The sequence below is a fragment of the Poromitra crassiceps genome (assembly GCF_964638095.1).
Source record: "Poromitra crassiceps genome assembly, chromosome: 2".
Lineage (NCBI taxonomy): Eukaryota > Metazoa > Chordata > Actinopteri > Beryciformes > Melamphaidae > Poromitra > Poromitra crassiceps.
This window is the reverse complement of record NC_139624.1, coordinates 101813662-101835401: the sequence shown is the minus strand read 5'-3', so window position 1 is coordinate 101835401 and position 21740 is coordinate 101813662. Positions and strand designations below refer to the sequence as shown.

Here is a 21740-nt window from a genome sequence, read left to right as displayed (position 1 = left end):
TGCATGTTGTATAGTATGTGTTTGTGCTCTTTGTGCGTGTGCATGTTGTATAGTATGTGTTTGTGCTCTTTGTACATGTGCATGCAGCTGTGCGTCCATATGCGTCTATGCCAATGAGGGTTAGAAACAGCTTTGTCATCCAAAGCTCTGCAGGAGACAGTGAAGTGTAACACATCAGCTTCTGCAGGAGACAGTGAAGTGTAACACATCAGCTGTCAGGAGACAGTGAAGTGTAACACATCAGCTTCTGCAGGAGACAGTGAAGTGTAACACATCAGCTGTCAGCAGACAGTGAAGTGTAACACATCAGCTGTCAGCAGACAGTGAAGTGTAACACATCAGCTGTCAGGAGACAGTGAAGTGTAACACATCAGCTGTCAGGAGACAGTGAAGTGTAACACATCAGCTGTCAGCAGACAGTGAAGTGTAACACATCAGCTGTCAGCAGACAGTGAAGTGTAACACAACAGCTGTCAGCAGACAGTGAAGTGTAACACATCAGCTGTCAGGAGACAGTGAAGTGTAACACATCAGCTGTCAGCAGACAGTGAAGTGTAACACATCAGCTGTCAGGAGACAGTGAAGTGTAACACATCAGCTTCTGTCAGCAGACAGTGAAGTGTAACACATCAGCTGTCAGCAGACAGTGAAGTGTAACACATCAGCTGTCAGCAGACAGTGAAGTGTAACACATCAGCTGTCAGGAGACAGTGAAGTGTAACACATCAGCTTCTGTCAGCAGACAGTGAAGTGTAACACATCAGCTGTCAGCAGACAGTGAAGTGTAACACATCAGCTGTCAGCAGACAGTGAAGTGTAACACATCAGCTGTCAGCAGACAGTGAAGTGTAACACATCAGCTGTCAGCAGACAGTGAAGTGTAACACATCAGCTGTCAGCAGACAGTGAAGTGTAACACATCAGCTGTCAGCAGACAGTGAAGTGTAACACATCAGCTTCTGCAGGAGACAGTGAAGTGTAACACATCAGCTGTCAGCAGACAGTGAAGTGTAACACATCAGCTGTCAGCACCATGGGAAGAGTCCCTCCTTTCGGCCTGCTTAATAGAAACCTTTCAAAACGCTGTCTGTCTCCCAGCCTCTGTCTGTGTGTCTGTTTGAGGCATCCCGGGAACACTCGAGGTTTGGGAGCATCCTATAATAACTCCAGCCACCATCCACCATCCATCTGGGTAAGAAAAAGTTCCCCTCCTTCCAAAACTTTGCAAAGTGTCAAAAAGCAAAGTCCTTGAAAACAGGGTGTGTGTTTCTTGTCTTTCTCCTTTGTATTTCCCCCATCTTCTGGTGTTTATTCTCTAATGGCAACTGAGAGTATTCCAAACATAATAACATTATGTTTTATTTGCGGGGGCCCCGCCCACAGCTAATAAAGTGCCTGTGTGAGAGAGAAACCGTTTTCGCCGCCCATTCAAGAAGTCCACAAAAAAGGGGTTTGCATGTGAAATCTGAACTCTGGTAAAGGACAGAAATAGGCTGTTTGCATGTGTTTGATCAGCGCTCACTAGGAGCACCAGATGGAAAGTATAAAGCTTATGAAGTGAGCCAGTGGACAATATTGAGTGTGCCATGTCACTGGGGTGCAACGATTAAGCTACTCCTACAGTGCTTTGCCCCACTCTCTCTGAGGAAAAGGCACTAAAGGACTCATCATACACAGTGGTGGAAATGGGGTTAAACGGTTGGGAACGGGGTTCCCAGAGCGATCATTGTGTGGGAACGTTGTGGGAACGCTCTTCACCTCTTCCTCAGGGTCCAAGTTTTTTTTTCTAAAAAAAAAAATATATATATAGATGTTTAGCACTGTTTCTCTAAAGTGTTTTCATAAATCTGACCGCACCTGAAGGCACCATGCCCGGCTGGCTGTAGTCAGGCAACACCATTACAACTGTAGCTGTAATGGTAATGAGTCAAATCAATAAGAAAAAACATTCAAGCATACAGAAATAACATAGCAGGGTGGGGACCCCCCCACCCTGCGTAAGTAGGGTTCCCAGATCAAATCCTGGCCATTTCCACCACTGATCATACAATCATAACTTAGGATTCGGAACCTATTGCTCCACTTTATCCTCGCGTCTCGACATGACCAACCAGGCTCTGTGCTTTTATGTCTTAATCTTAACATCCCTCAAATTGGTTTATCTCTAATGGGTTTTCAAGATCAAACTTGAAGTATACAAATCAGATAATAAAGGGTGTGAATGTTTGCGTGTGAATACCTTAAAAGGATCTTGCCAGGATACTGTCCGCACTCAGCGATTTATTTCCAACCCACCAGCTATTCATATGTTCCATTTATACTATATGGGGGCAAATGAAAGCAGCCCATTTGGAGAAGAGCCAAGAAAGTGTAAGAATAGCCTCCTCAACAGCTGGAGCGTTTTACCCTGAGCAGCAAGACGGAAGAGACTTGGAACAGTGGAGGAGTAGAGCAGAGGGATGATGAGGGAGCTGGGAAGAGATGGTTTGAATAGACATTTTCACACACATGCACACGCACACACACACACACACACACACATCCAATATAGGTAATAGAAAGTCTTGCTGATGCGTGAAACAAGGCTGCAACGCGATACATCTCATTCAGTGCATAAAAGCAGCATGCCACATTACATCTGACATAAAAGTGTGACGACCTTAGAAGTCACCATAAGTTACCGTGAAGTGTGTGGTGTTTTTTTATGGCGTGGTGAGGTGACAGAGGTGTCGCAAATTTCAACTCGATGTTATTCTGTCCATCTCAAAGCTGATTACGTCGCTTCCATCTCCGTTCCCTGAGGATGTGCTGCCATGACGAGAGGCCCAAAATAAAAACATGAAAGACGTTTCCATCCTTCCCTGCAACATTGCAACAGCAGTGAACAAAGCAACAAGTGAGCCAGCCAGCTATACTGTATGTGGTCCAATCTGAGATGCAGAAGATGATGTAAGCGCTATAGTATCTTTAGACTGCCTATACAATGGCTAGTCCCACCCCTCGCCCCACCCCCACCGCTCACTGCTTTCACTGGCTGCTGCCATTAAAGTCACTGGGTGATGGAGGGGAGGCCCATCAATCTCCGTTTAGGACCACCAGAGTTGAATGGCTTGGACGTCAGAGGAGAGCCAAAAGAGAATACAGGGTCCCACACAGTAGTCGTAGCTCAGGTTGGGGCGGGGAAGGGGGGGGGGGGGGAGTACTAGAGGGGATAAGTGGGGTTGGGGTTGGGGTTGGGGTGGGGGGGGGGGGGTGCAGAGCGCCATGCAAGCCGCTTGAGAAGATGAAGAGGTGCCCACTACAGGCAGCGCTGCGCTGAGTCAATTCCAGGCATTTTGAAGTGGATGGAGTTCCAGGCCATAGGAAAGCAGGCTGACGTGTGCAGTGGCGTGCCTGACCAAGTTGGTGCCCTAGGCAAGATTTTTGCTGGTGCCCCCCCCCCCCCTCCCCCAAAGAAAATATAATAAAAATGATATTGCAGCTAATCCAGCACTGCAGTGCAGGCTCAGAATCGCCCTTCCCCAGTGGCACTGGAAGTACTTTTAGGTAGGGGGTGCTGTAAGGAAGGGTCTCTCGGTGCTGCCCGCGAGGGCAGCGGCGAAGAAAATTTTACGTTTTTTGGACTTTCATCCATATTTAGAATATATAATATATAATATATATTAATATATATAATAGATATTTTTAAATTAACATTAGGATTATACTGTTGTGATGTCATTATTCAGTATCTTCTCCTTTTCTCACTCACTTTCATGTAAGCACCTGCTCTCCCTTTAGTCGTTTTACACTACAACAGACAGAAACACAGGCATAAACACTGAACTTATTATTATTATTATTATTATTATGGAAAACCAGATTATGATGAAAATCAAACACTTTTGAAGAGAGAGCGTATGAAATAAGATTAGAGCTGGGAAGCACAAACTGTTTTTTAATGCATCTTGTTGGTGGTATAAACACAAGACAGCCAAAACACCTCAGCACCCACCTTCCAGCTCCCTTCCCCCTCTCTGGGAAAAAGCTCCGAGCAGGTAGAAGGGGGCGCGGCCGCGCAGTGGGTGGGGTGGTATGGATTAGGGACCATGGTGAAAGTGCTGCAGCCCGGGCAGCCATGCAGAAAGCCAGAATTAGAAAAATTATTTCATTATTATTTAAAGACTTAAGACGTTGTTCTTCTTATTTTTGTCTACTATTGTAAAATAATAGTAGGCCTATTATCATGAAAAAGTATTTGTAAAAAAAAAAAAAAAAAAAAAAAAAGATCCTCTCTGGCGCCCCTAACGGCTCAAGCGCCCTTAGCATTTGCCTAGTTCGCCTAATGGACGGCACGCCACTGGACGTGTGTTTAGCTCTGTAATGGCGTGCACACAGCCAGGCAGACACAAACCCAAGCCACATGTTTGAGAATGTGCCTGCTCACTGTTGTTCTGACTGAGAGCGAGAACACCTGCACATAGTAAGACCTTGTGGCGCAACGGTAGCGCGTCTGACTCCAGATCAGAAGGTTGCGTGTTCAAATCACGTCAGGGTCAATGCTTTTCGACAGACAAAGAATGCTCAGGTAACAGACACAGCTCCAAAGGGGGGTTGTCAGCCAATTTGACTACGGTAAAGATCAATATGTACTGAAAGCTGATACATTCCTTAGCATGGTAAAATACACTGACTGAGCAAATTATTAGGAACACCTTACTAATACTGGGTAGGTATTCACTTTGAGCTCAAACCGGCTGTCCGCCTCAAGGTTCCTGACTGTGCATTCTGACTCTGAGATGCTTTTCTGCTCACAAGATGTTGTAAAGAGGTTATCTGGGTTATTGAAGCCTTTCTGTCCATTCTCTTCTGACCTCTCTCATCAACAAGGCCTTTCTGGCATTCTGTGTAAACTAACTATTGACTGTTGTTATTATTCAAATTTGTTTAAACTATTGACTGTTGTGTGTGAAAATCCCAGGAGATCAGCAGTTTCAGAAATACTCAGTCAGACCAGGCCAGCTGGCACCAACAGCCATGACACAGTCAACGTCACTGAGAGCACATTTTCCCCCAATTCTGATGTTTGATGTGAACATGAGCTGAAGCTGCTGACCTTTATCTGCATGATCTTATGCATTCCACTACTGCCACATTGTCTGATTGGGTAATGACATGAACATGAAGGTGTACAGGACAGCTGTTCCTAATAAAGTGCTCAGTGAAGTGAGTGTACATTGCTTGACTTGGCAAATCATGAATATCCATTACAGCAAAAGCAAAAATACTTCCTAAGCCTATAGGAACTTAGGGCCGTGGATCAACAGGGACTTGAAGGAGACGTTTGGAGTTATTCTTTGGACAACTGCAGGCAACAGACTGAAAAAAGGTGATGAAACTTGAAGTGCTTCCGGGCATTCTGTCATTTGTAAAGAGGAGGGTTGTTGGGAAATCCATTTGGTTGACACAGACAGGGGTTGAAGCTTATACAGCATGAAACCGGCTCTACCAGGTCATTCACCCAGACCTGACGGCACACACAGAAATACATGCGAGTTTGCACATAAACCAGAGGCCTGTACTACGAATGTTGTATTAGAAGATCCAGGATCTGTCCCTTGATCTGGTTTGTCTAAACCAGATCAGCTCGATTGTAGTTAACTTGTACTACGAAGCTCGTTTGCCACTCGTTTAGTGGAACCAGGTTTTTCTAATCGAGCTCTAGGCTCGTGCACATGAAAATGCTCGTGCACATCAGCTCGTGCACATAAAAAGGGCGTTCTCTCCGACGTCTGACCAATCACAACATGGAGACGCCAAACACGTCATCGGCTGCGTCTGACTGGCAGCAGCAGCAGCAGCAGCAGCAGAGCCGCATATTTCTCGCTTGAGGAGCAAACGCTCATATTAACGAAATATGAGGTTTTTAAACATCTAATAAAAACAAAGGGCAACACTGTTGCACATAATAAGCGGCGAAAGGAGGGCTGGCAAAAATTTGCAGATTGTCTAAATGCATAAGTTATTCAGCTTGCTTGATTTCGCCACCAAAGCGCCAGACATGCCTATTTCCTCATTGAATGAATCCGCAAAAAAAAATCTGCGTTGGATATTATTAGTCTGTTCCCGAATGACTGTCTAAAGACCACTTTTATCCACACCAGTAATTTCTTTGAAGAGCGGTTTCGTAGGCTATCTACAGCTCTCTATCTACAGTCTTTTGTGGAAGCAATGTGTAATCTATCTCAGTCCAAAATCGGTATGTATAGACAATTTAGGCTCAATGAATAATAATGATCTCATGAGTGTTTAGTCGCACTGACTGAATAATTCCTATAGGCTAATCAATAAAAAAAAGAATGATAATAAAATAAAATAAATGCTTCTGAACTGAATTGACACGGTACGTGCGGGCATAGATTTCATTTATAAAAAATAGCCTATTTCGTGGTCACATAGGCTATAGGCTATCGTCAGCAGAGTCGCATATCTCCATATTTCATATAATGATGCTGGAAATATGAAGTTCAATCACATCATACAGGCCAAAAGCAACACAGTTGCAACTGCAAAATGCAGGAGTACCCTAGATATGAATCATCTTAATATGGGATCGCCTGTGTGCAGGTGATCCCATATTAAATTGCTTAGATGTAGTAGGCTATTCTAGCATGTAGGCTATGACCATTTTAATTCCAACCCAACGTCAGTCTCAGCTCCGTTGCGCACACGGCACCGTGCGCTTTGGAGACGTTTATGTAACCTTTTTATGCCAGTTTAGTGATATGTCTCCACTCACTATTCAGCTGCAATCGATCGGCGGGGTCAAACAACGTATCTAGGCTACTTGAGAGCACAAAAATGAATATATAAAAACATATTCCAAAGTGGTAAGTAGGGCTTAATTAAAATGTAGCCTGCAACAAGTGCAAGGCTTTAGTCCTTGATTAATTCAACATTACAATTCGTGCTCCTTCCTTGATGGGAAACTAGTCCAGAAAGGGGTTGGCCATTTTTCCAAACTGCTGATTCGATTGGTTCGTGGGCGGTGTATCTAAGGTCTAATCTTATCCTTGCAACTTAACCTGCTACGGACCAGGTTAAGTGTGAAGCATAAGTTGCTATGGAAATATATGTCGGTAAGAAGTTAACTTGCTTTGTAGTACGGCCAAACCAGGTTTAAACCTGAAGTTACCTCGCTAAACCACTAAACTGGCTTTGTAGTACAGGCCTCAGGACAGCACTATCACATGGCAAAGTCAAAACAAACAAAATAACCAATAGGACAGTTGCAATGTCTGACAGGTGGACCACAAAGATAGGGGGGATGTTTACATAGCCGTGCTTGGTGGGAGCATCTAAATTGAACAGCGCACAAGCACAGACATGCACACAAACCTCGGAGCTCTTGTTCTGCAGGAGGTACATCAGTCACTAGACGCCGTGGTGTAACATGAGCTAAGACACCGAACACCCGCTGAGAGTCAGCCTAGGTTTCCCTCTTGGAAAGGAAAGCAACATGGCTGCTGGATCCAGACAATTCCCTCAATGGCAGGGAAGTAAAACGAAGCCAAATGAAACCTCCATAGGGGATTTTCTCAAATGACGTGACGTGTGCCGTGACTTTCATGAAGCCTTGGCCATCAGAGAAGCCTATAGCCTTACGGAAACTCTTTGGAGCATTTAGAATATTTCTTTGACAGAAATGAACGCACTTAATCTTCATGTGTCCTCAGAAGGAGTTGGAGGCAAAGTAAGATTGTAAAAGACATTTTGAAAGACAAAAAAAAAAAAAAAAAAAAACATGCCCAGAGAGTCGTGCATAACAGGACATTCAAGGGCATCTCCTTCCATAAAACATGTGCGTCAATAGGAACTCAGATAGAACAGCATTCTTTGCCCCGGTAATTGTAAAACTAGACTTCGATGTGAGGGTTAGTTTGCAGAGAGCCTTAGCTTTTTGCAGGCTTTCTCCTTCCCCCAGGCATTACTGATGCGTAATCACAGGGTGTGAGGTGGTTAGCCCTGTCAGTGGCATCTCAGCTCAGGAAGCCTCATCCTCCTCCCAGGCTCGCAAAATAGACCAGAAACCATCTGTTATCAATGTACTGCAGCTCTCACCACAGCAATTAGATAACCCCACCATGATTCCCCCGTCGCAGCTTCAAAACACCTCAATTGTTCCGAAATGATAGTAGAGTAGGTTGAACAGTGTTGGGCAAGTTACTTTCAAAATGTAATATACTACATATTACTAGTTACTTTCATTTGAAAGTAATAAGTTACTTTACAATATTACTGTCTGTGTAGAGTAACTCGTTGCTTATTACACTACTTTTAATATATTACATGTAATATATTACTTTTGTAATGAGTTACCCCAACACTGATGTTGAAGAAGATGTGATAGAAGATGGAGGAGAAACCTCCTGTCCAAACAAGTAGCCGGTTTTCAGATATTGGATAAGCTGGTTGATTTTCCCATGGCACCCATACAGTACATTCCAGACTTCTCATACTGCAATGCATTTCAACGGGGCAACTTGGTCCAAGGGTAATGGACATTTTATATCTGCAGTATGCAAGTTACTTTAAAACACCCATTATTGGAGAAAATTAGATTTTTAACAATAGTGACCAAACAGAAAGGTGCGCACAAACACGAACACTGTGACCAAACCGACCCAAGCAGCTCCCATGTCTCAGCCACACTTCCTGATGAAACTCCTCTAGACTACCCAATGACCCCATTTCAAGAGCAACTCATCATCATCATGTTCCGCAACCAGAAAAAATGTCTACGCAGGAAATTACTTTACGCAGATAAATCCACCACTTCATCTATTTGTCTGTGAATGTCTCCCACATCTCACATGTTTGTCCTCAGACTCAGATGAGCTGAACGTAGAAATAATTTGCAGCGTCACACTAAAATTGAAAATGAAAAATGGATGAGGATATATTCTAGCGTTACCATGATCCCATCAGGCATGCGGTATGAGCCCTGCTACCAAGGAGCACCAGATAGTCAGAAGTTTCTCAACACATTCATCTATATTATTTGAAGAGAACATTTAAGACTAAGTTGGTTGCTTCTTTTCCAGCATGCAAACAAAATGGCGTAGTGCTGCGGTCAAATTAAACATTCTGTAATAAAAAGCAGAAAGTAAACAAATCAATCAGATGACATAGGCTCTGTGCTCAGACATGGTGCAGTGGTTAACAACACCCCTGTCTTGCCAGTAAGATTGAATGCCGACACCTTTGATGTTCCTTGACGTTTTAATCTTTTTGATTAAAACCTACCAGTCAGCAGATAATTGTGACTGTTACTGCAGCAAATCTGCCCAAAGGGAAAGGAGACACATAGATCTGAAGCGTGAAGAGGTTTTGCATTGTTAGATTTCCTCTTTAAAGCACAGATGTACATACAACCGACAGGCCACAACATCACTCAAACATATGATATCAACATTATCATTAACGTGTCCCATTAGCCTGTCTGTCGGAAGCATTCCCAGGCCAAGGCAATGACAGGACGTCATTTCTTGTTTGATGTGGCTATTCTTAGGTGTCCATGGGACAAACAACAAACCATCCATTACCCTATACTTCCTCTGGGCCCGTGTCGATTCAAATCAAAGGCATCTATCTCAGTCAAGATGTCTCGCAAAAAGACTGACTCATCTGCTTCAATCCTAATGAGTCATGATCCTCCAGAACAACTTCGCTTTGGGCTGCAATCACATCATTGTCCTTCTTGAAGAGCAATGTAGAAATAGTTGAGTGACTCCAAAGGCCATCTGCAACAAGGCTACAGCCACGGTCAAATAGCAATGCACTGCGTTACCATCATACCAGATAAGACGGGTGGCGGCATCTGCAAACTAAAGCTAGGAGATATGTGTCAATAATGAGCAGCGCGCTGCCACAAATCCTTGAAAACGGTGAGTGCATTTCAATTTCACCCTTGCCAGAAATTTCAGAAAGACTTTAAGCACTGGAGCACAGGACCTGCCAAGAACTTTTGTCTCGTGTTTGTTAGTCTCACAGAGACAGGAATCCACTTCAGCATCATGGCAAACTCATTCCTATCAGCCTGTCCAAACCACTCGGGTTGACACAAAATCACGTAGTCAAAGAGGACTGCACTGAAATATCCCACGTTCCCACCAACACTATCCTAAGCCCTTCCACATCAAGTATTCCCTTTTCTCCCATAGCACTGAGCATGTCATTTTCAATTTGATGGCTCTTCATGGCTGGAAAGAAAGAAAGAAAGAAAGAAAGAAAGAAAGAAAGAAAGAAAGAAAGAAAGAAAGAAAGAAAGAAAGAAAGAAAGAAAGTGGCCGGTTACTGATGATGTCATTCAACTGTGACGGCTGTAGACGGCTTGGCCTAGTGGTGAGATCACGATAGTGATGTCATATATCACAGATTTTTTTTTTAATCAAATGGTACATTATCAGCTTTATTTTAGCATTCAAAAGTAGCGTGAGACCCCTTCCTGGCTGTTCATTGGCTAATGAGTCATGCATTTTGGTCCTCCGCTGACGCCACTCTCTCTCTAAATTGCTCTGGCAGAGGCTATCCACCCCATGATGCCTTACATGAAATATGGGTGCTTCTTCTGGTGTAATCCTCCCAGCCCCCCCCCCCATGTTATGTTGCTGACACAGACAGACACAACATACTGAATAGCCCGTAGCGCGTCCATCTTGGCAAAAACCTCGTCGATAAATATCCCGAGTTTTTCAAAGAGCAACAGAAATAGCGGATGTGATAGATAAAATTATTACATTCCCTCAAATAAGTCGTCAAACGAGTGTTCTTTTTTGTGACAGCATCGGAGGTTTAACGAGGACATGCGCCAGCTGCAACCGTCACGTTCTAGACGGGACCTTGCACCCATAATTATGTTACAGCGGGGCATTCAAAAAAGGTGGATAAGTAGGACTGGTAGAGTTCGCCAGAATTGCTCATAATGACGTCGGTGAGTTATGCTATAAGTGAGTGATGTCATCAGTGATTTCACTCAGTGGGCAATGTCATCCGAAGATGTCATCAGTGATGTCACTATCCATATTGTGTTTTATGACAGACAGTGATGATGTCAGGCATCAGTGATGTCATAACTCCTTGCCCGCAGAAGCTATCAGTACGACTGAAACCACATATCAAGGAAACATGGCTTTTCCTGCTGGATGTGAACATTATGTGCGCAACTGTTTATTGAAAGCGCCTTGTTGTGGCAAACTGTACGTGTGTCGACTGTGCCATGATGCAGAGGAGAACCATCAGATGGACCGCTTCAAAGTGGAACAGGTGCAGTGCTCCGACTGTCAGAACCTGCAACAGCCACAGCAGACCTGCCAGCAGTGTCATGTGCAGTTTGGGGACTATTACTGTGATATATGCCACTTGTTTGACAAGGACAAGAAGCAGTACCACTGTCAGCCTTGTGGAATATGCAGGATTGGGCCACGGGAGAAGTATTTCCATTGTGAAAAGTGCAATCTGTGTTTAGACAGTGATCTGCGGGGCAACCACAAGTGTGTTGAAAATGTCTCAAGGCAGGACTGCCCAGTGTGTATTGAGGATATCCACACTTCCAGAACAGGAGCTCATGTTCTTCCATGTGGCCACCTCCTACATAAGACATGCTTTGATGAGATGGTCAGAGCTGGTGTGTACCGCTGCCCTCTGTGTCAGCACTCTTGCTGGAACATGGAGGCCCACTGGGATCAGATGGACAAAGAGATCGCCCAGTCACCGATGCCCACTGAGTACCAGGATGCTGCTGTGAAGATCATATGTAACGACTGCCAGGTCCACTGCACTGTGCCTTTCCACGTGCTGGGGATGAAGTGCAGCAGCTGCAGCTCCTACAACACGGCCCAGGTCGGCGGACTCATCCTGCAGCCACAGAGACAGCAGGCGGAGGCAGACACCCAGCCCGAGGCAGAGACAGTCTGGATACTCTTCATTACACCCTCTTTCACCATAGCCTCAAGATTTATAATAATAAATCACAATTGATTGCATTTATATTGCACCTTTCTAGATACTCAAAAGCGCTTCACATATCGGGGAGGAACTCAACTCATCCACCACCGATGTGGAGGAGCACCCACCTGGGTGATGCACGGCAGCCAGTGTGAGCCAGAACACTCAACTTAATGTGGCAATTAAGTAAGGAGTGATGATTAGGTGGCCATGATTGAAGGAAGGTAGGAATGTAGAGGCAGGGCAGGGTTACACCCCTACTCTTGAGAAGAGTGCCGATGGGAACTTTAATGACCACAGAGAGTCAGGACCTTCGTTTAACGTCTCATCTGAAGGACGGTGCTCACTCACAGGACAGAGGCCCTGTCTCTGCCCTGGGGCATTGAGGAGATTTATTCATGATGAGACCAGAGGGAAGAGCACCTCCTACTCCCAACTCCCAAAACACCCGATGATGTCATACCTACTGATGATATCATGCCCCGGCTGCAATCCTTTAATTGAGCATGCAAACACCACCCGGTGGTGACTGAAGATGTCATACCCACTGATGTTGTCATGCCCCACAATCGTCTAGTGGTGGCCAGAGCATGCCCACCCTGGTGGCCAGTGCTGACTATGTCATAGCAGACATGTTATGCTGCGGCTCAGCAGCGGTGACCCACACGAACACAATCCATCAACTGAGCATGCAAATGCCACCGATTGATCATGTCATATCCACTGATGATGAGCAATCCATCAACTGAACATGCAAATGCCATTGACTGATAATCTACCCACTGATGATGTCATGATGTCCCACAATCGTCAAGTGAAGTCATACCCAACCAGACTCATCATAACATACCCACTAATGATGACATTGTGACATCATCACTAATTTTATAGTAGTTTGTTACATCAGTGATGTCATAGACTGACTTGTGATATCATCAGTGATGTCATAGATAAATGATGTCATTCCCACTAATGATGTTATAGACATTGTGACATCATCACTAATGTCATAGACTGAATTGTGACACTATCAGTGATGTCAGAGAATGAATTGTGATGTCATCAGTGATGTCATAAATCCTTCCCTGCTGAGGTTATAAATTGGAAGAAAAAAAGGACCACAAGGACACAATGTAGGGAAAGGATGAATCCAGAAGGAGGTGCTAATGCAACATAAAGGATGCCAACTGCATAAAGGATGCCAACTGCCATAAAACACCACAGAAGAAGAAAGGAGCGCAAAGGCGTGCGTGGAAGTTGGGAGGAGTGGGAGAGTAGGGAAACTGGATGGATAAATCCAGAAGGAGGCGGTAATGCAACATAAAGGATGCCAACTGCATAAAGGATGCCAACTGCCATAAAACACCACAGAAGAAGAAAGGAGCGCAAAGGCGTGCGTGGAAGTTGGGAGGAGTGGGAGAGTAGGGAAACTGGATGGATAAATCCAGAAGGAGGCGGTAATGCAACATAAAGGATTCCAATTGCCATAAAACACCACAAAAGAAGAATTCGCCCATGGTTCTGGTTGAGCGCGTGAAGCGTGCGGGGTGCTAAGCACATTAGTTGGCATGAGTGGTCACACTCCCAAAACGTGCAGCCATCTTTTATTGACACTATGTATAGCTGGTACAGTATTTGCTTCAGTATGATCATATATTCCTGTTTTTCACAAATCCCAACATCACCGCCCTCCCTGCAAAGGGCAGTTTGTTCTAGAATTGAGCACGCGAAGGTCTGGATGGTCCTGATAATTCTAGTCTCTTAAATCCCTGATCCAACATCATTGACAAAATGACAGACACTGATGATGTCATAGACATAATGGTCTCTATCGTTGCATCGGCCTATAGACTGCGCCCAGCGCAGCGCAGATTAGAGGGCGTGGACCGGCCCACTCGATATTTTGGTGTCGGCGCTACAGGCGGCCTTAAGCATTATAACCACGCCTTTTAAGCGTAAAATTATGCACAATCTGCTGATTGGAGAAGTGCAGTAAACGAATCACAAGCTTCCGTTTTAAGCTCCAATTCCACGGAGCGATCCAGTCCGGTCAGAAAAGCCAAGCACTCTGAGCTCCCCCCCTCCCTTTCATCCCCCTCTCTGTCTCCAATATATTATTCCATACTATTATGTAGGGCTGCTCGATTATGGCAAAAATCATAATCACGGTTATTTTGATTGATATTGAGATCACGATTATTTAACACGATTACTTATTGACATTGAGAACATCATGAATTTATTGAACATTGACACTGGCTTTTCTTTTTAACATTGGATGTCTTTGGATTTTAGATATAATTGAAAATAAATAAATAATATTAATCTACATTCAATATGTTGGTAAACATCTGAACTAGTAGTCCTTAAACCTCACACTAGCCAAAATAGTGTCGCAGAAAATGATCAATCAGTGAAAACTGTATTTATTTACCGTTGTTTAATTAAGTGGAATGAAAACAGTCGGGACATATGTTACCGACTGCAAATTAGTGTTCATATTTCATCAAAACTAACCAAATGAGAATGCTATTGAGTAACGTTCGTTTAAATTACATTAAATTACTCATTTGGCAGATGCTTTTATCCAAAGCGACTTACGTTTAGGTTCATAATAGGCTATTGTGTCCTGAATCGATGACTGTGTTGCTGTGGCAGGAGTAACTAAATGGGGCTTTGTCTTTTTGTTCGTTTAGCGTTTATTGCTTGGTCATAGGCCACTTTGTGAGTGGATTTCAAGTGATTAAACAAAGAGGGAGAGGTCGTGTTGCGGGGTGCAGCCACGACCACGCATATCTTGTACACTGTGTTTGTTCCAAGTCTGTGGCTGTGATTGACAGGTGGGTCAAAACTCGCATCGCAATTCCGTGCTGTATATTCGCATCGCTCTTGAGGACTTTTAAACTCGCCGAAACCATAGTGTTTCCACCCCACATACGTTGTTTTACCTCTCTTCTCGACCAGCGGCTCTGTTTCTGTGACTTCTGTCATCTTATTCTTGTGCTACCACGGAAATAAGCGGGGAGGATAAACGTGCCGGGTGGCTCTTCACATGACAGGCATTCACAACTCGAGCTGAAACGAAACGATGTGCTTTGGGGGAGGGGCCGAGCAAAGGAAGGGGTGCGCTTGATTTACAACACAAGACAGAACGAGAGAGACAAGAGCCGCAAAATCGTTTTATGTCGATTATCTTGTTTTCATAATCGTGGACACCCCAAATCGTAATCATGATTAAAATTCGATTAATCGCCCAGCCCTACTATTATGCTTCTCAAACCTATCTAACTGCAGTTTAAATACTGCAAGCATGTAAATACGCTACACTATAGCAAGATCAAAGTGAAAAGAATGTTCTAAACGCATTGGCTAGAAAAATATAGCCTATCCCTATGTGGCCTATGTCATGGTGAGATTAGATTGGTGAAAGTTTGTCCAGATTAGAATGATATCGTTTTCTCTCGCTACCTTTTCTTCTCCAGTGCTGCAGATGATGCACATATAGCCTACATTATGTAAAGTCATTGCATAAATGTGTTTTTATTGTAAAAGGCCTGTGGGAAGATAGGGCCCTATATCTATGTCCCCACAAAAAAAAGAAAATGTATTTCTTTCAAGAAAGAAAGAAAGTGGCCATACACTCAGTGGACGTCTTCAGTGATGTCACTATGCTTAAAGATTTATCAGTGATTAATGCTGCATTCGTTTATAACTGGCAAGTGGAAAATTGACAGTTGCTACTAGCAAAAATCTAATAAAACACCATGTTAACTGGGAGTTCCTACTCGCAAACTTGGGTATGATTTTCAACCCCCATTTGCTCCCAGTGTGTCATTTGATGTCATTTCAACATGGCTCCCACGATTGTAAGAATTTAAAACACAATTTTTACACATTTTTCTTTTCTTTTCAACAATAGTAAGCTTTCAGACCAATCAGCATTCCAATACAATAGTTGGTTAAACCCATACAACTAAACGTTAATGTTGTTATTCGCTGTTAGCTTAGACAGCTAATGATAGTTAATGACTGTTAACTTAGGTTCAGGAGCTGGGCCACGCCTCAACCACTTCTCTAACCACGCCTCTAACCACACCTCAATTACCTGGCAGGTTACATATACATGTACCTGGTGAACCTGTCCTGCCCTGTTTGTCTCAGATCATCTCAGTTCTCTCAACCCACCCTCCCTTCCCTTCATCCCTACCCGCAACCCTCATCCCTTCATCCCTCATTCCTACCCTCAACCCTCATCCCAACCCTCACCTCCTAACATCCTCATTCCTTCCCATCAAATTCGGTGCATGTCTCCGTCATGTCTCATTCCCAGGATCTGTCTGGAGGGGTCTGAAATCAGCTCGGACGTAAACACGCCTGAGAAGCAATCCGCTCGGGCAGCTCATGCTGAGACGGAACCCCCAACGCTGAGTCTCCTCCTGCCTGTCTCCTCCCAGACAGACATCAACGGATGACACCTTCATGCATTCTCACATGCACCTTCATGCACCCCAACGCTGAGTCTCCTTCTGCCTGTCTCCTCCCAGACAGACATCAACGGATGACACCTTCATGCATTCTCACATGCACCTTCATGCACCCCAACGCTGAGTCTCCTCCTGCCTGTCTCCTCCCAGACAGACATCAACGGATGACACCTTCATGCATTCTCACATGCACCTTCATGCACCCCAACGCTGAGTCTCCTTCTGCCTGTCTCCTCCCAGACAGACATCAACGGATGACACCTTCATGCATTCTCACATGCACCTTCATGCACCCTCACGTGCACCTCATCACATACACATCTCAATCTTCATTAAACTTCTAAACGATATATTGTTGTGGTGTGGTCCTTGCTAGTGAAACGGCTATTAGCATCCATGGTTTTGCGACTGGAAGCCTGAGGCTTGAACGCACGTAGGTCGGAGATGACGCGTTTTCCACTTGTCACTTGCCAGCTGTAGCTAATGGGGATCTTAAATAAAGACAAAGACAAAGACAAAGACAAAGACAAAGCTCCTACCATAAACGAATGCAGCATTATGACTTCTTCTTCTTCTTCTAATGGCTTTCCGGCAGACTGCATGCCTTGCGGCACATTGCTGCCTCTCACAGTTGGATGGTTTCACTCTAGACCTGGTTCTTCTTCTTCTTCTTTCAAGTTTCCGGTGTTTCTCACACCTCCTCAATCTTGGCTGTTGTGCCTCGTCTCATGTTGCTCCTCATCCCAACGCGCCTTCACCTTCGTGAAGGGATCCTCTGTTAATAGAGATTTCAGCCCAGGGGTGGAAGCCATCATCTGGTTCCTCGAACTCAAGATCACGACCAACAACCCCACCCTCAGACTCCAGCATTATGACTGGCACTGATGATGTCAGACATTGTGACATCATCAGTGATGTCATAACCCCTTCCCTGCAGAGGCTGTAAGTAGGACCAAAACTACTGTCACAGTATATGAAATGAAAATGGCTTCTCCTGCTGGATGTGAACATTATGTGCGCAACTGTTTATTGAAAGCGCCTTGTTGTGGCAAACTGTACGTGTGTCGACTGTGCCATGATGCAGAGGAGAACCATCAGATGGACCGCTTCAAAGTGGAGGAGGTGCAGTGCTCCGACTGTCAGAACCTGCAACAGCCACAGCAGACCTGCCAGCAGTGTCATGTGCAGTTTGGGGACTATTACTGTGATATATGCCACTTGTTTGACAAGGACAAGAAGCAGTACCACTGTCAGCCTTGTGGAATATGCAGGATTGGGCCACGGGAGAAGTATTTCCATTGTGAAAAGTGCAATCTGTGTTTAGACAGTGATCTGCGGGGCAACCACAAGTGTGTTGAAAATGTCTCAAGGCAGGACTGCCCCGTGTGTATTGAGGATATCCACACTTCCAGAACAGGAGCTCATGTTCTTCCATGTGGCCACCTCCTACATAAGACATGCTTTGATGAGATGGTCAGAGCTGGTGTGTACCGCTGCCCTCTGTGTCAGCACTCTTGCTGGAACATGGAATCAGATAGACAAAGAGATCGCCCAGTCACCGATGCCCACTGAGTACCAGGATGCTGCTGTAAAGATCATATGTAACGACTGCCAGGTCCACTGCACTGTGCCTTTCCACGTGCTGGGGATGAAGTGCAGCAGCTGCGGCTCCTACAACACGGCCCAGGTCGGCGGACTCATCCTGCAGCCACAGAGGACTCTGGTTGCATTGTATACACCATATATCTTCTAATAAACACCGGCACTCTATCTGCCTCCGGGTCTCCTTTAACCGCCGGGGGTCTGACCCGATTTAGCATAATAAACGCTGGTCTCGATTAAACGCCGGGGCGTTTATTAGATTTGGCTAACGCTGTTGTCAGTCAGTCTTGCCTGCGAGAGATCGCTGCCTGTTGGAGCTTTATCTGTCTGGGCGGGGAGTAACGTTACGACGGCCGCGGTAAGTGAAGGCCTGCTCGGCCACCCGCCCAAGGAAATGACACGGTGCAGCCTGGCCTAGCGGAGCTGTTGATAGCTAGGGGGATGTTGATAGATCTTGCTTCTAGTTTGCTTGTTATGTCCAAGTCCCGTTTTTCATCAATGGTAAAATTCGTTTTGACAATCTGTTGCCCGTTGATATAATTGTTTTACAACTGCCAAATTTTGTAGCCAAAGTAGAGATGCCTGCTGTGTCTGTTTGTTATGCATGACTACTACAGTGCAGTGCTCTCTAGTCAGTCCCTCCAGGAAATTTCGATTTTGCGATCGCAATAATTAATGCAAATTCAACCAAACTCCGCAATATTTGCGGGGGCTTGCAATTTTTCAAAATTCCCGCGATTTCGCCGCAAAAAGTTAGTAAAATGCCGCATCTTTACCTGGGTTTGAGATATGTGTGCGCTGTCATCTTGCCTGGTTGCTGTCGGGACGAGGGACAACAATAGGAAGTGACGAGAGTATGGGACGTAAGGTAACACGTCATCGCATTGAGATGAGGAGGACAAACCCCTCACATTTACCAACAAAAATAACAGCAAAACAATTACCTAATGTTTTGCATGAAAGTGGAGGCAGACTATTTTGCACTCCGTGCAACACTGTCTGTTGTGGAGGAACACAAACGGAAATCATCACTCGACAGCCACTTTGCTAGCGCGAAGCATTTGAGACCCATACACACACACACCCACACACACACACACACACAAACACACACACACACACACACACACACACACACACACACACACACACACACACACACACACACACACACACACACACACATATTTAGCTTAGGGTCTAGTAGTTTGAATATTTAACAAGGAACAAGGGATGAGGAGGACAGGGAAGGCATGAAGAGGAAATAAGGATAAGAGGAAAAATATGAAGCACTAAGCAAAAAGTATGAGAAAAGGCAAAGTGATAATAGCATTATTGAGGATGAGGAAGAAAGGAGAAGAGAAACGATGAAGGGAGGAAAAGAAAAAATGCAATTCAAAATTAAAAAATTAAAATCGAATTTTTTTCCGCAACTCCGCAATTTTTGCCAGTTCCCTCAATTTTACCGCAAAAAATCACATAAAATGTCGCAAATTGCATTGCAAATTTTGAGAACAGCTGCCGCAAAATCAAGCATTTATGATCGCAATAATCACACAAAAACGCCCGCCCCCTCATAGAAATGCTCTGAGCACAATCTCAGATGAAGAGGAAATGAGTTTATGAATTGACGATGCTGTCTGAATATCAGGCTACCAGATTGATGCATTTAAATTAAGGTTAAAATGAACAAAATTTTCTTTCAGGAGAGGAAGACGCCCGTAAAGGGTCCCACCACAGTGAGTCTCACTAAATCCTGTGGGAATTCACTGTGAGGGAAAGTGTCTAAGTGTGAGTGTGTGTGTGTGTGTGTGTGTGTGTGTGTGTGTGTGTGTGTGTGTGTGCGTGCGTGCGTGCGTGCGTGTGTGTGTGTGTGTGTGTATAGCCGAGTTAGTTTTGAACAAAGCTTTGTATGATCTTAATTCTGTTTGCATTTGCAGAACATGAACACCTGTGCCTCTTCTTCAACCCTCCCGTGATGTGACCATGACACAGTGAAAGAGCGCTCACAGCTCTTGTTCTTAACTCTTTGACAAGCACCCTGTCCTTGTGCTCCAATAATAGAGTGCTGCCAAACTGTAATCATGGCCACAGAAATAAGCTGTTGACAAAACAGTGGATCACACCCAAGTGGGCCTGGCTGGCGTGGCCTGCAGGGCCTGGCGTGGCGTGGCCTGCATGTCGAAACGCCACAAACCACATAGCTGGCCTTTGCTGCAACTTGTTCCCTGTCGGATTCAGCTGGAGGCAGGAGTTGTCATCTCATGGAGAGGCGGGATGAGAAAAACAAGAGGAACAACTCTAGGTACTTCATACAAAACAACAGGAAATACGGTTTGAATTGACGTCCAAATCGTTGCATTTACCAAATACACATGTTTACCCCCTTGGCAACGTACAGATTTAGTCCCTGCTATGTTATTACATCAACAATGCTTAATCTATGATTAACAGAAACATATGGAGCCTGAGTTATTAACAAAGAGTAGGATATCAAAAACAGCAAGAAAAAACGTGATGAACTCTCATCCTCTCATACTGCTCCATACCAACAGCTCGCCTCACCACACTAAACTACAATTAATACAAATGCATTTTGCTTACCTCTATGACCTGTACTTTTACATGTTTGTGTCATGATGTGGTGGAATATTATTTCTGGCCTACATGATTTAATAAAGTAATTGTCTTACACATCCATAATAACCTCCAACCACGCCCCCCCCCCCCCCCCCCCCGCACGCGCAAGTGGGAAACTACAACATTACATCCATATTGAATCAGTGAAGTCTGCACCCCAAGCGGACTCTGGAAGTCTGCAGAAATTCTGCTTAAGGCCCCTTGTGGACTGGATGAATTGTGGATATGGACAGCCCTCAGCCCTCACACAAGGCCAGATCTACCTGGGCCCAGGGGCCCTCAGCATGACGGGGTCCTCTTGGTGCTGAAAGGTGAAAAGAGGCAATCTAGTCAATGTCATACTACAAATGTATTTTGGTTAGCTAGCTAGCCAGCTGACCTTCCAAGTTCAAACTAGCCATACTAAACTACAGCTACCTGACCTTCCAAGATCATGGATGCCATTATCATGAATTAGTGGAAAGAATAAGTCACTGCCTTTTATATGTTTTATTTATATTGAGAGCAGCTTTGCCATGGAGAAAATGATTGTATAAGCTCCAATCTATGAAATAAGAGCTGGGGAAAAGCTTCTCCTCTGAGAGTTTCCTCTGACTAATGCAGAAAACATGCTACAACGTCAAAGCCCTCGCCGTATTCGCCGACGGCTGCCGGCACCCCCCCCCCCCCCCGAAAATATGACGACGCAGCTGACGTGAACCGCGCAAGTATAATGTGGATGGGGAGATAACAGGAGAGCATGAAAGCTATTACCAAGTATATGCACTACATTGTCTCCTTGAGCTAACTTCTAGTCATTAAAATCCTAGTGAAATCGCACAATTTATTCATTTTGCTGGGGACTCCCCTGCGACCCCCTCGCCAAGCTGACGTTTGAGTATATAGGTCTAGCTGCCGCCGGCAAGGCTCCAAGTCGAGGCTGATGTTGTTGCATGTTTTTAGAGTGAAGCTACGTGCATACATTATTCAATGGAAAAGGAATGCCTGTGTGTATGTTAAGAGCATAACAGCAGGCTTCCACGTTAAGAC

General features: G+C 44.7%; 1 protein-coding gene and 2 pseudogenes across 6 annotated transcripts in view; 2 read left to right on the top strand and 1 right to left on the bottom strand.

Moving 5' to 3' along the window:
* The window catches only part of LOC310772487 (partitioning defective 3 homolog), a 660426-nt gene that overhangs the window by 619332 nt on the left and 19354 nt on the right, over positions 1-21740 (bottom strand). The window lies entirely within an intron of this gene.
* Positions 11167-17354, top strand: LOC310791443 (RING finger and CHY zinc finger domain-containing protein 1 pseudogene; annotated as a pseudogene). The gene is made up of 2 exons: positions 11167-11949; positions 17238-17354. The product of its transcript is annotated as an RING finger and CHY zinc finger domain-containing protein 1 pseudogene (transcript).
* LOC310791435 (RING finger and CHY zinc finger domain-containing protein 1 pseudogene) lies at positions 17454-18222 on the top strand (annotated as a pseudogene). Its single transcript has one exon. The product of its transcript is annotated as an RING finger and CHY zinc finger domain-containing protein 1 pseudogene (transcript).